Below are 6,646 nucleotides of genomic sequence, written 5' to 3' on the forward strand. Positions count from 1 at the left end.
GACCTGGTTGCGCGGGGCCCCCCCAAAACACACCCTTTTGTGGGGGGGGGGGGCCCCAAACGCCCCCCCCCCCCCCCCCCGCTGCCCTGGTGGCCTCAAAATGCCCCCCTAGGTGGCCGGTTCCCCCCAATTCCTTCCCTTTCCCCCCCCCCCCCCCCCCCCGCCGGCCTGGTCGCCCCCACGCAGCCTGCTGTTCAGTCATTTGGTCATCTCTCACTAACCCCCTGCCAGCCTGGTCGCCCCACGCAGCTTGCTTATTCAGTCATTTAGTTGTCCCTCACTAACCCCTCTGCTGGCCTGGTTGTAGGCAGCCATCTTGTGAGGGCATGAGGTTTAATTTGCATATTACCTCTTTATTATATAGGATTATGCCATGATTGGTTGTTTGGTTTTTCTGCCGTTAGGTCTATTTGCATGTTATGCTTTTATTATAGAGGATTAGTGGCCCAGTGCATGAATCTGTGTACGGGTGGGGTCCCTTGGCCTGGCTGGCGATTGGGGCTGATTGTGGGGCCCGGCTGGCTAGGGGGAGGGACTGTGGGAGGTTGGCTGTGGGAGCACACTGACCACCAGGGGGCAGCTCCTGCATTGAGCATCTGCTTGCTGGTGGTCAGTGCACATCATAGCAACCGGTTGCCCAGTCGTTCGGTTGTTTGGTTGTTCGGTCCCTTAGGCTTTTATTTATATAGATAGCTAATACTTTTGAGTAGGCTGTGGGTTTAGCAATGAAACCCTGAAGACATATTTAACTTTCCATGGTGTTAAATGTTAGTATAGTGTTCTCAAGATCGAGGATGTAATGTGATTCACTATTTAACAGAAACTTTTCAATTTATGGTAGGTATTTTGTGGACTAAGGATATTAGTATTCCAGTTAAATAAATTAGTTATGACTTTTATGTCTAGAACACAAACTAAAAAGTATATAGAAATGCAGAAATATGATCAGATGATTGAGGGGGAAACTTGATGTTTAGAAACTGTTGTTGATCAAGTTCAATGATGACTTTCAGCCGTTTTTACCCATTATGTTTTGTACTACATTAGGGTCTTTCACTTAGTCTTTCCCCCCGCACACAATCAATGTTTATTTAAAAGTGTGAGTGCCTATCTATTTTTTAAGGTAAGTGTCACAACCAAGAAATTCATTAACTAAGGTATCTTCTCGTAATAATTATGTTCTAGGAGAGTATTTTAAATGAAATAAATACTGATTTGTATAAAGACAGTGAGGTAGAAATTATTCTTCGGCTTATGAGAATGAAAAGACAAGATCTTTTTTAAAAAAAATGTTTCTATTGATTTTAGAGAGAGAGGAAGGGAGAGGGAGAGAGAGAGAGAGAGAAACAGCAGCATCAGTCAGCTGCCTCCTGCATTCCATTGGATAGAGCTTGAGAGTTTGTTTTAATTAAGTCTGGGATAATACATGGGAGAATGTTACTATAAAAAACCTAAAACCTGCCATTTTTTACTAATATTTGCATTTCACCTCATAATTTAGAGAGTACTCTTATCTATGTTTTCTTATTTGCTCCTCACACAGCCCTTGTGAGGTCCACTCTGTTTTCGGGGATGGAAAATCGAGACTCTTGGAGACAGACTTTCTGAGGCCACTAGCAGAAGTGCTGGAGCCAGACTTGGCTCTCTCACGTCCAAACACAGCACAGCATTTTCTGCAGTACTTTCCCCTTTTCTTTCGTTCCGACCATATTCCCATTGCCATTTTGCACACACAAGTTTCCAGTGCACTACTCAGCTCTGCTGGGGCAAACCGGACACTGTGACTGGGCAAAGTGGACTCACTGGAGTCGTTCATAAGGTACAGATCCTGAAGTTGAGGTAGGATGACCCCCTTTCTAATGGGAAATGTGGAAAGCCTGGGGAAACAAAGAGACAACCTGTGGAGAGGGAAAAAGCACACTAATTTGAAAGTAGATATTTCTTTTTTAGTTCTAGTTAATGCTACTGTTTTTAGCTTCTATCCCTGCCCCCAACCACCACATTTTAGTCCGGTGGTGAAGAAAGTTACTGTTCAGAAACTTCCTAACCCTCTATTATTTTAGCTTTCCTAGCACTGGTTTGTTTGTTTCTTTTAAAATTCCTCTTGAACTGTGAGGTCTGTCTCATTCTTTTCGTAAATCCTAGTCGGAGCTTTTGGTTACGTGTGATGTCTTAAAGGAGATTACAGTTGACTTCTATTAACAAAATACTAAAGATCTCACACTGATAAGATATATGTATACGCTCTTGCATATATTTCAGGTGCTATGATGTAGAGCTCTGCCAATATAGACACTTTCTGAGTAGAAGTATTTAATCACAAACTTTTCAGTGTTTGCTTACAGTTTAACGTGGTCTAAAGGACAGACTGTTGAACTAAAGGGAGGGATTTTTGTGCATTTGCTCCCATTTTCTCTTTACCATGTGGACTAGATTCAAGCCCTGGAACCGAGACCAGCGGATGAGCTGCTGCCCACAGATGGGGAGGACAGCTGTGCTGTTCCATTTAGACGACTAAAATGTTAACTCTCAAAAAAGGCCGCTGTGGCAGTGTTTACAGTAAAAAATCACTTTCTGTCATTTGAGCTGTAATCATGCCAGTATTCTCGCCGTGTGCTGTATTTCTAGGGTAATGGCGTCCACTTCTGTGGTGTCACCTAACCTATATGCACAGATGACTCACGGTTTTCTAACTCTAGCCCTCTATTCCTTCTCCCTCGGCCAGAGCTTCCTGCCTTCTCACCCAGCTCTTTTGTGAGGGCCAGACGTGGATGTTCAGTTGTCACTGGAAATCTCTAGCTGTACGACCCATAAATAATTCTAGTTCAACATGTGCACAGATAAAGTCATTATTCGTTCAAAATCTAATACTCCTGCCGAAGCCGGTTTGGCTCAGTGGATAGAGCGTCGGCCTGCGGACTGAAAGGTCCCAGGTTCGATTCCGGTCAAGGGCATGTACCTGGGTTGCAGGCACATCCCCAGTGGGGGATGTGCAGGAGGCAGCTGATCGATGTTTCTCTCTCATCGATGTTTCTATCTCTCTCCCTTCCTCTCTGTAAAAAATCAATAAAATATATTTTTAAAAAAATCTAATACTCCTTCCATTTTCTCTGGTTAATGATTTCCTAGGCTATCAAAGCTTGAAACTTTGGCACCAACCTTGACTTCCCTTTGTTACTTTGTATACCTAATCAGTCACAAATTCCTGTTTATTCAACCCGTGAAAGGTTTGATATCTGCCTGTCTGTATTCTCACTGTAGATATCCTGTGTTAGACTCCTTATTTCTCTCACATGCTTGCATTTATTCATCCAACCAGTACATATTGATTGCTTATTATGTGCCAGGCATAGTGTGAGACTGTCTCACTATGTCACTTTCTTTCATCAAAGCTGAATAAGGTTTCTTTTAACTAGAATACACTGATTATATTGTACCATGAACAATGTGCTTATCTCATTTAATCTTCAGAACAGCTCTTGGAAGCAGATGAGGAAACAGGCACAGAGAGGTGAGGCATAGACAAACCATGGCAATACAAGACAACATAGCTGGCTCAAATTCTGCCTTAAACATGGTGAGGATATCATACATATAGACATCCTTTCATGTTATGCAAAGAAATAAGAAAGGAGGGGACTCAAACAACGGACCAAATATAAGCTAAATATAAGTTATAGTTTAGGGAAAACTACTTTAAAACACTTGCAAAGAAATCTGAGAGCAGAATCAGATGTTTTTTTCCTGTTGCCTTAGACAATAATTTGACAGCATTTTTTTTTAGTAACTTCTCTTCACTGAGTCTAAAGTGTAAGAGAGTTGATGTTCTTTTTAAAAAAAATAATATATTTTTAATGATTTCAGATGGAAGGGAGAGGGAGAGAGAGAGAGAGAGAGAGAGAGAGAGAGAGAGAGAGAGAAACATCAGTGATGAGAATCATTGATCAGCTACCTCCTGCATGCCCCACACTGGGGATGAGCCCGCAACCCGGGCATGTGCCCTTGATCGTGACCTCCTGGTTTATAGGTCGATGCCCAACCACTGAGCCATGACAGCTGGGCAACTCTCTCTTTTTTTTTTTTAAATATATTTTATTCATTTTTTACAGAGAGGAAGGGAGAGAGATAGAGAGCCAGAAACATCGATGAGAGAGAAACATCGATCAGCTGCCTCCTGCACATCTCCTACTGGGGATGTGCCCGCAACCCAGGTACATGCCCTTGACCGGAATCCAACCTGGGACCTTTCAGTCCGCAGGCCGACGCTCTATCCACTGAGCCAAACCGGTTTCAGCACAACTCTCTTTTTAATTATGTAGTTTGGTAGTTAAAATTTTTATTTTGGGATAATAGTAGATTCTCATGTAGTTCTAAGAAATAATACAGATGGATCCTGTGTACCCTTTATTCGATTTGCTTCAGCAGTAACATCTTGCAAAACTGCAGTACAATATTACATCCAGGGGTTTGAGACTGATACTTTCAAGATACAGAACATTCCCATCACCACAAGGATCCCTCCTGTTGGTCTTTTATAGTCACACCCACCTCCCTCTTGTTCCACCTCCACTTTAACCCCTCATCACCACAGATCTGTCATATATAATTTATTTTAAGAATGTTACATATGAAAAGTTACATGAATGGAATCAGCATGTGATCTTTTGGGACTGGCTTTTTTCACTTAACATAATTCTCTGCATGTGTCATTCCTTTTGATACCTCAGTAGTAGTCCACGGCATAGATGGCCCACAGTTTGCTTGCTTGCAGTTTCCTAGAGAGGCTGTACTATTTTACACACCTGCCAAAAATATATGCACGATCCAGTTTCTCTGCATCCTCACCAGCACTTGGTAGTGTCACTATTTTAAAAAATCTATGTTCTCCTTTTATGTTATTAGAATGACATCATCAGGTCTCTCCCTACTCCAAACCATCTTTAGTGCTACCAGAGTTCAGTTTTAGACATGCCTTAAAAGATTTGGATCCATTCAGGTACACGTGTAGTAGGCACTTGGATACACCTAGTTTGAGGAAAGACATCTTAGTTAGAAGTAGTTTTGTGAGTTGTTCCTGTTGAGTTGGTGGTTAAAGTTTTATAAGTGAATGGAATGACGAAACTAGAATGGGTGGAAGAGGAAGAGACGTGGGCTGGGAAGGGAGTTCTGAGAAGCACCAGTGTATAAGAGTTGGGTGATCAAGTCACTAATCAAAGGGATAGGAATACATTCTTTAAGAGAAAATAAGGAAAGAGATGAAAAAGAAAGAAGAGCATATAATATCGTGCCAGATACCAGAGAGACTTTTTAAGATGAGAGCTGAACATGTCTCTGGCATTTGGGACGATGTTTTCATGGGAGATAGAAACATCATAAAAACATCTGGAAATTGATGAAAAATCAATGTTGATTTTTGCTTGGCAATTTCAGTGGGGATAGCTGATAGAAGCATGAATAGGAAATGTGGAAGCAGAGACAATGAAGACTCTTCTTTGGAATGTAAAGTGAAAAAGAATTAACAATAATTAGCATTACTGAAAAAATATTGTTGTTTTTTTTTTAACTGGGGAAAATGTGTTTAGGCAGAGGTTGAATCAATGGAGAAAAAGTTTTACAAATCACCAACAATGAGCATGCAAGAATACCGAAAAATTTAATGCAAAAACATATAGAAGAGAGACGAGATATTTACGAAGCAAGGTCCAAGAGGAGGTGGGGAGGGAGTGGGTTCTGATTGAAGGGAAGGAGATTAATTTGTGTTTGCGTGTGTTGAGTCTGATGGCTTTGCTCATCTTTGCAGGGCTCGGTGAGAGGGGGTAGTTGCTGAAGGAGGGGAGATGATGCTGATCAAAGACATGGAATAGGATTGTTGAGACGGAGAGAGCAACACACATGTGTAATGGTTTCAACTTGCACAGTGGGTCAAGGGTAGACTTAAGAGTGAATTTGGAGTTTAATAGCAAAGAAGGATGTGTAGTCAGCAACAAATAGACTAAGGAGAACTAAAAAAGTGATTGAGTTGGAAAACAGGTGTGGAATTAAAGAAAGAGAGATTTCAGAGGTCAAGGAGTTTTTTTGTTGTTGTCAATCCTCACCCAAGGATATTTTTCCCTTTGATTTTTTAGAAAGAGTGGAAGGGAAGTGGAGAGAGAGAGAGAGAGAAACATTGATGTGAGAGAGACATCAATTGGTTGCCTCCTGTACTCGCCCAGACCCTGTGAGCCTGCAATTGAGGTATGTGCCTGTGCCCTTGACTGGAATCAAACTGGAGATACTTCAGTCCCCGGCCAATGCTCTAACCACTGAGAAACCCGGCTAGGACCAGAGGTCAAGGAGTTTTAGATTACTTATCATGAGGTCCAAGAGAGTGGGCTAAAGAAACAGTGCCGAGATGAAAGGCACTGTGTTTTCTAAACTCCTGGAGTGCTAAGCAGTTTGTATTTTATATCTTGAAATTTGAGGAAAAATCATCAAGGAGGGACATGACATTATTAACCTTTTAAGAGACATGACTCTTGGCCCTGGCTGGTGTGGCTCAGTTTGGTAGGGCAATTATCCTGTGCATGGAAGGGTTGCTTGGTTCGATTCCCAAGTCAGGGCACATGCCCAGGTTGGTTCAATCCTCGGTAGAGGCAGCCTATCCATG

Source organism: Myotis lucifugus, unplaced genomic scaffold (genome assembly GCF_000147115.1).
Source record: "Myotis lucifugus unplaced genomic scaffold, Myoluc2.0 scaffold_30, whole genome shotgun sequence".
In the NCBI taxonomy this organism is placed as follows: Eukaryota; Metazoa; Chordata; class Mammalia; order Chiroptera; family Vespertilionidae; genus Myotis; species Myotis lucifugus.